General features: G+C 38.9%; 1 non-coding gene across 1 annotated transcript; it reads left to right on the top strand.

Moving 5' to 3' along the window:
* The first annotated feature begins 5187 nt into the window (after positions 1 to 5187).
* TRNAH-GUG lies at positions 5188 to 5259 on the top strand. The gene has a single exon. It is a non-coding gene; the product is annotated as a tRNA-His (tRNA).
* Positions 5260 to 10697: the final 5438 nt, after the last annotated feature.

Raw genomic sequence — 10697 nt, 5'->3', positions numbered from 1 at the left:
GCAATCATTTCAGCAGAGACTGTTTGAATGTCCTGCATGCATGTAGCAGTAAAAACCCAGTGCCTTGCAATTGTAAAATACTGTCTAATTAGAATTGTCTATATACATCACACCAGGACTTCAGACTGTGCAAATGATGACAGTAGTCCAAAGGAGCAGAGAAAGCCTCCATATGCTATCCTGAATGGTTTGTAACACTTAAATGTAATGTCATCTCTCCCCTTCTTTCCTGTTCATTAAAAATACTATCAGAGAAGATGGGAATTGTAAATGCTGTGAACTTAAATTTATTAACTTAAATAATAAGTTAAGTCTGTAATGAAAACTGACAAGTGGGTATACCATGATGTTCACCTTCCCCAACAAGCATGTTGGATGTTGCTGTCTAGACAGCATCAGAACTCCAGTTGTGCATTATTTCTTCAAAACAGCTTCTGTGGTCTGTGTGATGACTGTGCTTCCTACAAATACTTTCACTTAATGTCCTTACTATTTTTGCATCAAAAACTCTTTAATCTGTTATATTTTTAATAACAAAGAGCCTGAAGCCAAATTTTGTCAGCCAGTAATAAATTCTGGTTTATTTTTACTGAGACAAATCATTCATGTGCATGTGTGTGGGAATGGGCTTTCCTGCCTGAAGGCATCCAGGAACAAAACACCAAACACAGAAAATGCCAGAATTCTATTTCTAACAGGAAAAACATTGCTAAAAGAAACTTTTACTTGTACATCCCAAACTGTTTTGCTGTGGACAACTGCCTAGCATACAAACTGCAATAACCATTGAAAAATATTTATTCAAGATCATTCTGCAAACTGGTGATGATTTAAACTAAGCAGTTTAAAAAGAGTGCCAAGCCAGTTTTGAGCTTTGACCTAGAACCCAAGTCTTTTCTATCATGTGGTCAGAAGAGACATTTGAACTGCATGAAATTACTCTGAGAGTCATAGAATCATAGAATCAGTTAGGTTGGAAAAGAAATTTAAGATCAAGTCCAACCATTACCCCAGCACTGCCAGGTCCACCACTAAACTAAGCCGTTGAGGACCTCGTCTATGAGATTTTGAACACTTCAAGGAATGGTGATTCCACCACTTCCCTGGGAAGCCTGTTCCAATGCCTGACAATGCTTTTAGTGGAGAAATTGTTCCTAATATCCAATCTAAACCTCTACTGGTGCAGCTTGATGCTGTTACCTCTTGTCCTATCGCTTGTTACTTGGGAGAAGGGACTGACCCCCACCTCACTCCAACCTCCTTTCAGGTAGTTGTAGAGAGCAATAAGGTCCTCTCTGAGCCTTCTCTTCTCCAGACTAAACAACCCCAGGTCCTTCAGACATTCCTCATCACACTCGTGCTCCAGACCCTTCACCAGCTTTTTTGCCCTTCTCTGGACCTGCTCCAGCACCAAAATGTAGTAATGCATGTAGTGAGGGGCCCAGAACTGAACACAGGATTTGAGGTGCGACCTCACCAGTGCTGAGTACAGGCACGTCCCTGGCCCTGGTGGCTACACTGTTTCTAATACAGGCCAGGATGCTGTTGGCTTTTTTGGCTGCCTGGGCACAAGCTGGCTTACGTTTAGCTGGCCATCATGGAATTAAGATTGCCACTCAAAATTAAACAGAGGTATTTTGTCTCTCATCTTTGAGATTGGAAGAAACACATTCTTTCTGCTACAGGCAGGCATTAAACATGTACCTGTTTGCTATCTGCAAAGGGGTGGGGGGGAGAGAGAGGAGTGTCTTCTGATTACTTTTTTTTTTTGATCAAAGATTCAATCCAGAACAAGAGAAATACTCTATCCAAAACTGACATCTTTAAAGAGAAAGTCATTGTTTTGAAAGATTACTTTTAGATTAAAAAAGACAAACAACAATAGCAATGACAAAACTCAAAAAAGAAGGCTGTAAATATTTAGAATGTCTTCTCATGTATGTGGGTGACAATATTATAGCTGTTCTGTGACCCTCATTAAAGGTAGCAAGGCTGGGCTCTGGGGCAGAGAATCATACAGCTGTACAAACACCGCACAACACATGCTCATGTTCACTAACTTTTCTCTCTGGGGAAAAAAAAAAAGAAACAGTAATAACATTTTACTAATAGAAATGAGAAAAAAGACTATACATGCAAAAGATGGCAAAATGCATAGAGATTGGGTGGAAAGTAGTACCAATGTAGTACAATTAATGAAATGATGATTTGTCACCCAGTGGTTACTGCTTGTTATATCACCTCAAAGATTTGTGCACTGATCCTAAAGATTTATGGATGTGTTTGATGACATTTATTTTTTATAAACTGTATTTTATTCTCATGTGTCTGAAATAAAAACAGTATATGAGTGACTCAACTTAGCAAAACGTGCATTAGATGCCATTCTAAGCTCTGTACAACAAGATGGAACTAGAAGTGGTTTTTTGTTATCTGAGACCTAGATTTAAAACAATTACATGAAAATTTTTTATGGGAATCTAGCACACCTATTTTACTGCTGCAAAAAATAAAGCACCCCTATGACTGCTATGGGAGGTGACACTGTATGGTAGATTAGTACAGATTCCAGAGCTTGCAAGAAGCCTGTCTCATCATAGCTGCAAATATTTTACTGATGATTTGTAAGATCAAACACATTTAAAATCTCCTTCAATTCCTGAGTCCCATGCTATAAAGCACCTCAAGGAGTCCTTCAGTAATTTTAACTTAATCCCCTTACTTTGAAGGAGGATACCATGGAGAGAAACCTGAATCTCTAATATTTACTAGACTTCCGTCGTTACAGGAAATTTGGAAGCTCTAAGGAACCCAAACAAAACTGAAGTTGCTGTTGTTACTTTAGGGCAGGTAAAAAGTAATAACAAGATCCAAAATCAAATGAACAAACAACAACTAAGGTTATTTAAGGTCCAAAGTATGGAAATGAAGTAAATCTTTTAAGAGCTTTACTTCTACTGGTCTACAATAACAAGAAACCTCAGAGAAGTTACTACTGAATCATTTTTGCTCCGGGTTTGTTCCACACGCCCATGCATTCATGATACTAGTCAATGTCATCTTCCAAATGCACTCAAGCTTACATGCAAGTGACTAGCTCGTAGTACGGTCCTGTTCATGGCCAAGACCTGATTTCAACCCTTATCTACCACCCTTCTTTCTGAGTCACAGTTTTCCATGGTTTTCAATGATATTTAAAAAAAAAAAAAAAAAAGCAAAACAAAACCAAAAAACACAACAAAACCAAAAATCACTTGATAGACTGTCCTGCTAGTGCCTGTTAAATGCTGCTATCCAGTTTCTTTGTCTTGTTTAGTCAAGGTCCTTGGACTACTGGGGAGTAACACACCAAAGCTTTCACCCAGAGGTGACAATCACTTTTCACAGAATTCTTTAGAATTCAAAGGGTTTGGAGGCTGGTGAGGGAAAAGGAAAAAGGCCTTCCCATACTGTGAGTTCTTACAGCTGATCATGTGTGTGTGCTGTGCTAGAGTGGGTTGCTTTTTCCAGTTCCTTTTTCTTGCCCAAAGATTCAGCAGCTTATTCTGCTGACATCTGCTTTCCAGACAGCTGTGGTGTAAGAACTGAAAGGCTGTTGTTGTTGCTAATTTACATGGTTAAGCTTAATTTCTGCTAAGTGTGATGGCTTTATAAGGCAACAGCAAACCTAAGTTTTCTACTTCTGGTCCTGTTTTTCTTTCTTTCAAGCTTGTGACAGCAATGCAGTCCCTAAACATAGGGCTAAGCTGTGTATGGAGGGATTGGAGACCAGGGAACCAGTAGCCATCCTGTCCTGTGGCAATGTACACTGACCCTTCCACAAAATGCTGTTCTGGTCACAGCACACCGTAAGGCAAGGCTCTAAGGTGAGGTACAGCAGTACAAACCGCTATTAGAGGTTTTCTCCATGTGCTTCCAGCAAACACCAGAAAGAAAGAGACTTTCTCCTTCCCTTCTGCAGCTGCAGTGGCAGGGAGGACCCACCCTTGTGCTTGCAGGATGTACCGCTCTTTTTCTCTAAGACCGAGGCAGTGCAAGTGTGCAGGGCACTGAGGCAGGGCAGAGTCTGTTTACTAAGTCTGCTTTTCAAAGTCCCAGTCTGACGTTTCTTTCACACAGTCTACTTATGTATTAGTCCCCACTGTGCAGTTCTTCACCCAGAGTAAATCCACATCTTAGCATGTTGAAAGACATGTTAATGGTCTTGGGTATGACAACCTAGTAAGCCTCTTTGTATGTCTTCCTCCTTCTTCAGAGACTCAGTGAGGCACTGTGGTGCTGCTGTAATCTCCAGGTGTAGCAGTGAGGCAAGGTGTTTTAATTAAATAATGAATATAACTATGGGGAGGGTGAGCATGAGGAAAACAGGCTGCATTTTCTGAGCAGGCTGCCCCAGAACTTGCTGCATTATTCTCTTTCTCCATTATAATCTTTGCTTATGTTGCATAGCTCAATCTCTGTTAAAGCTTTTGTGTTTGAGAGAATTAACAGTTTTTTGCTGTATGCCTACTTTAATGTTCAATCTTTTTGTGTATGAACATCTAACAAAGGGCATGTGCTTCTCAGCAGTTGCTTCAGTATAACACTAAATGATGGTCTTGATAGAAGCTCTGTGGTCACTCCCCTCAGACAGCTTATATGGTGTTTGACAACCTCCTTCCACAGCAGATAATGCAAATTGTGGAAAAGCTGAGGGGCATTATGTTCTGTGCTTGTTGCAGAGGTAAGGAAAAGGATGTCTATAAACTCAAGCCCTTATATTAGAATGAGTCATGCCTGGTTCAAGTTATCAAATGCAGTTTTCAATTAAATATATTTTGTTAATTTCCCTAAATCTGTCCCTACAGCACACAGCCAGACTTTCCAGTCATGGGTTTGCCTTCCCTACCACTGATAAAATAGGAAAATGAATGTTCTCTTTGAAAAGATTTGGGGGACAGGAGAAGGGTTATTATAACTCTCCTGAGCCTGTTTTTAGGCAATCCTGATAAGCATGAATTATTAAGAGAAAGGAAAAGTCTGGAAGCAATTTTGAGAAGGCAGTAGTAACATGTAATTACTTCTGCGGTCGTTTATAACCAGCTGCTGCTAAAACTCTGTGTAAACTGTAGGTGGCACCATTTGTATAGAATTTTGGAGAGCACTAGCGGAAAGAACTAACTGTAATTTCGAGTTTTCTGATAGCTTGCCGTGATCGTATAGTGGTTAGTACTCTGCGTTGTGGCCGCAGCAACCTCGGTTCAAATCCGAGTCACGGCAGGGAAAGGTGTATCTTTTGAAGAGATATAATTAAAGTTTGCAGACCAAAAATAACAGGTTAGTGATTTCTAAGACTAAGATGAGAAAGCAACTAGAAACCCTGTAACTTTTACATGAACATTTTGCTAAATGTGTATGTACCGCGAGTATTAGTTCAGTAATCCTCTTGTCAAGTGGTTTGTTGTTTGGGTTTTTTTAAAATTTAAATACGTCTGGATATTTTGATAAACACACTGGCATAGTGAGCATATAATTTTAACTCATTACAGCTACGTAGAGTTCAGGACTGACCCATGAAGTCTGTTTGGCTGTGATCTTTCCTACTTTTCATGCTAATAAAGCAAACAGCCTGAATTGCTTGGAAATACAACAGTGGTAGTTGTGGAAATCCTGCTTACTCACGCATGAATTGCGCCTAGCAGAAACTCTTAGCTGGTGATAGACAAGAGGAACCATCACTTGTCTGTGATTCCAGTGATTCCCTTTGTTTTTGTGGTAGGAATGGTTTGTAACTTCACTGTCCTGCCTCACTGTGTAACATGAGTTCAGATTCTCAGAATGAAGACTTCATAAAAATGACCATGTGGATTTTATAGATTAGTTATGGTAACTAATGGCAGTTTGTTTAATAAGCGATAAATTAACCAAAAAATTACATAGCTGGTAACAACTATATTAATAAAAGATCATTATTATGTAGTTTATCACATTATTTGGATGACACTGGACAGAGTTTCTGGTAGTTGGTTCTTTAGTTTACTAAGGAGTTAATTCAAGAGCAAGCACTGGTTTTCTCTCACTGTTGCATCTGGCAGGACATCAGTCCTCTGCATAATAGTTCTCCACCAGGCTCAGACAGATTCAAGCTTCAAGCAACAAGCCCAGCACTTGCAGAGTGTGAATGACAGGTATCTTCCTCTCTGCAAAGAAGCAGGAACTTTCCTTGCTCTCCTACTCAGTGAGGAAATGAAACAAAACTTTCTGTGTACCACTGTCAGGAAAAATCGAAGCCGTGTATGCCTGCAACCCTGGGAGGGGTTCTCACCTCTGGAGGCTGTAGGGTTAGGTGCCACAGTTTTGGTATAGAAAGGTAGTGACCACTGACATCTGATCACCTCACTCAGGTTCGCAAGAGCTCTTTCTGTTCTTTAAAATATCTTTGGGTATTTGTCTGATTAGCCTCAGATTTCCTGTATAAATATCACTCAGCCTTTTAGAAGCATATCAGAGCAATTATCTCCTGACTTCTTGGTCTAATTGATGAAACAGATGTGACTGATTTCCCAAAAGAAAGTAATTTAGGAACATGACTAGCGTAAAAGAGAGCAGGATGATCTTTCATACTCTGTCTCTATTGTAGTCTCTCAGAAATATCATCTGCTGTATTAGATTTTATAAACCCCAGCAATGCCAAATTAACTCATCACAGATGCATATATTCTTTAAAGCATCCTAGTGAATGATGTCCTAGAAAAGAAATATAAAAATTGCAATTCCAGAAATGCTAACAAGGATCCAGGCTTACATAAATTTATTTCTGAAGCTCTCTTTTGGTTTTTTTTTTCTTTTTTCTTTTTTCTTGAAGAACAATTTGAAGGGCAGGGAGAGGAGTTTGCTTCAGCAAGCTCTGTCTTTACTTATCAAGTTGATCTGCTGGGAAATGAGAAATATTAAAAACTAGACAGGAAAAGGGAGTGCCTGCCTTTCTCTGCAGCTTTTCTGTGTCTTTTTGTGCCTGCCATTGTTCTGGTACATGGCCCATTCTGTGTTGAAAGTAAAACTGTTGAGACATAAAGGCATCTTATATCCCCAATATGCCTAATTCACATCTTGGCACTGAAGCTAATAGGATGTGCCCATCAACAGTGGCTGGGAGAGATTTATTTCTTGTTATTGTATGTTGACATTAGCTGTTGACTAGGGCTGAAACTGCTAGAGTTTTTAAGCTATGGAGAAAGACAGCTAGTTGTTAAGAAGGCAACACTGAACTGAAAGACTTGGAAAACTTCTGAACAAAACCTTTCAAAATATTAATAGAACCCAATGAAAATTCCTGTTCTAGTTCCTTCATTTTTCAGGAGTGCAGCCGAGTTGGTTGTATTCTGTCTGATGTCCATATCAGGTGTTGAGCAGGATAGAAAGCAGTGGCTGTTTTGAATCTGCAGTCATCAAATCAAATTAATTCTGGTTTTCATTCTCTTTACAGGAGTGCAGCTCATATTAAAACTTTTATAGGTCCCCTCTGAAATCCTTTCAAAGGACTCTGGTCAAGAAGGCTCTTTGAAAGGAGATCTGTAGTAAAGAGACTCCTGAAAGCTTAAATAGCTCATTGTGCTTTAGCAAAGAATGCCAGGAATTCATTTCACAGGTGGGATGGTTTTACCTCTGGAAATTCAGCTCTGAGTTTACAGGCTATTATTGCAGGATGGGTAGTAACTGGGGAAAATTTGGAAGATGGGTCGATTCCTGAGCCTGATGTGTAAACATCACCGCATAAACAATGCCTGATGCTGCACTTCTGTAGCTTTTGTCATGATCTCTCTTTGGTGTTTCTTAAAAGAAAGTGTGCCTCTCTCTAAATAAAACTGTTTTGTTTCTTATTTCTAAAGCTCCAGCAGCCATGCACAGCACTGGAGAGAGGTGCACTGGAACACGTGTGAAGACTGTGATCAACTTTTGAAGTTTTGGCTTGTGCAATTTTGGGTTAAGCTTTGACTCAGGCTTGAATCCTCCAGCTTTTTGTACTACATTTAAAACTACTGAGTAGGGCCTCGTTCCATTTCCTCATCAAGAGTTCAACACAAACCCAAAACTATCAAATATTCTAAATTAGCTAAGTAATGTTTTACATTGCTTAAAAAAAAAAAAATAATTTCTCTGGTTTTATACCTCTTGAATTCTAAATTCCCATTTTTGTATTCTAAAAATTGTACAGATGTGTCCTCTTGAGCTGGAATTTCCCAGAAGCAAAAAGAGCTCTTTGAGTTAGATTCAAACACATCTGATAAATCTCTCTTTCACAAAGCTTTATGAAAATCATACATAATATTTTACAACTTTTTCCTCCACTTCTTAAAAATTCTAAAATTTTTAAGATTTTAAAATTCTTTTTTATAAAGCATTGTTGTATATGTTTTCTCTGTACCAAAACCAACTCAGAAGATGACACTTTGTGATACTCCTTTTAAAGGAATATCTTCTTTGCCATGAAGAAGCCTCCATCCAAAGGGATCCCAAAACACCATCACTTAAAAATCTTTGTGAAGAGAGCATAGTTTTTATATTCAATGTTTATGTAGCAAAACTCTTCTCTTATAACTCAGTCTGTAATGTCAACATCACAGTACAGTGCCTGTACTGCTAAACCAGCACCTATGTGCCTCTTGCATGGAGCCAACAACATAGCCACTGCACAATTTCTGGTAATTTCTTCCTTATGGATCCCTGCATTCCTAGTTTACATTTTGTGCTTCCAGACTCCTGGAATAATTTTTTGTTTTGTTTTGGGGTTATTTTGTGTTTTTCTGATATGAACAGCAAACCTTTTATTTTACTCTCTGGAATTGTATCACTAATTTGTTTGGCATTGGAAGGTCTATTTAAACTCTTTAGGAAAATCTGGCATAGTAGGATGTGTTTATTCTGGGACCTGCACTGTTACTATTATTCACCATGCAGCCAAAGGCGAGAAGCTACACTGACCTTTATACTGGCACAGAGAAGAAAACTTCTATATGATATAACCATGAAGGCATTTGTATTAAAACCACATGGGGTAAATTAGTGTTTTACTGTTACACTTGAGAGACAAATGTCTGAAAAGTTTATCTAAAACAACAGTAAGAAAACTATCATATCATGGAAAATTATCTTCAGAAACATATAAAGGTTTTTTGCATAAGTACTGAACTTGACTGAAAATTAATTTCAAAAGAATGCTAGAAGGCCCAATATAAGAAATAATGAAGTCTTCCAGAGGTACAAAAGTGAGTTCTAGAAAGAGATTTAAGGTTGAATCACCAGCTATTGAACTGCTTTTTTTCACCATATTGTCCTTCCTATTTCTTGTTTGCTGAGAGATGAGTTTAATGGAATTAAATATTCCCTGCTGCTCTTCATCGTTATGCTAGTCCTGCTTTAAAAGCAATCCCTTTTCATCTTAATAGTTTCAAGATAGTCTTGCTTCCTTACTGAGCTCTGGACAGACACCTAGAGAAAGTTTGCCAAGAGCTGGGAAGCCTGTGCCTGGGTGCCTGAGTAGTGTTTGACCTCAGAAGGATATCCACTGTCTTCAGTAAGGAAAACGTTCGACATTCTGGCCTCAGCTGTTAGAAAGACACTGCCATTTATCATAAATGTATATTTGTTGCCTTCTCCTTTTTCATCCTCTGTTTTTTTGTTTTGACTTGCTGTCAGGCTATATGCTTAAGTATGAAGAAATAATTTAGTTAAAATGAGTAGTTACTTCAGCCAGCAAGATGTATATCTTTCTAATGATGACATTAGAATTGATTATATGATCTCATGTTCATTAATACATTTTTATCATCTTCTGTTAATAAGAAATTAAAACTGTGTTGCTGCATAGTGCAATCAGTATACTAAAATGCCTATTTGTAGGCATTTGAGAATCTTTCTTGAAACTCTTTGTGCCTTTCAGCTTTACTGGCCATATTGAAAAACCACTGGTCCCTAGCAACCCCACCCTAATAAACAACAACACGCACCAGGCAGCATAGGCAGGATGAGTGAATAGTGTTTAGATAAAGAGATACTCATGTCAGACCCTCTCGGCAGAATCCTTGTGGCCACATCATCCTCTCCCCACAGAATGACACTGCATTTCCAGCAGCATCTTGCTGCTCTTTAATCAAATTTCAGACCTAGACATGATGTCTCACATTTGCTGCTATTGATTACCAGCCTCATCAGAGCATCATTCTAGGAATAAAGGTACTAAAAAGCCTCACAATAATTAATTGCATGTAATTTCATGCCTCTTTTGCTGCTCTTTCATGAAAAATTCTTCTGGAATTTTCTTTGTGGTGGGTCATCCCTGAGGACAGATCATAGGAAGAGATCAATCTTCACTGGGAGTGAGAAAGGAAATACATCAAAAAACTGATAGAATGAAGTCAGTGAAGATGTTGTCCCAGACAATCTTAGTATAACAGCTGTGTGAACTGCTTGAAATGGCACAAAAGGAGACAAAAAACCTACAGTGCAAGGAGTGTCAACCACCTTATCATGTATTAGTGAGCATGATCTTTCTTATGTGCAGCTACTGCTTCCTCTCATCTGTTTTTTCTGTGCTTCAGACACTAAGGCCTGTTCCGCAATTGCTGCACTGAGGGCTTGGTTGGGTGTCACATTCCCCGTGGTGTGTCTGCAGCACCAAGCCTCCAAAAGTAAGGACTAAAAGAATTCCTTCTCTCCTG

The sequence above is a fragment of the Nestor notabilis genome, unplaced genomic scaffold (assembly GCF_000696875.1).
Source record: "Nestor notabilis isolate BGI_N333 unplaced genomic scaffold, ASM69687v1 scaffold6357, whole genome shotgun sequence".
Taxonomy (NCBI): domain Eukaryota; kingdom Metazoa; phylum Chordata; class Aves; order Psittaciformes; family Psittacidae; genus Nestor; species Nestor notabilis.
This window is presented reverse-complemented; position numbering and strand designations above follow the sequence as displayed.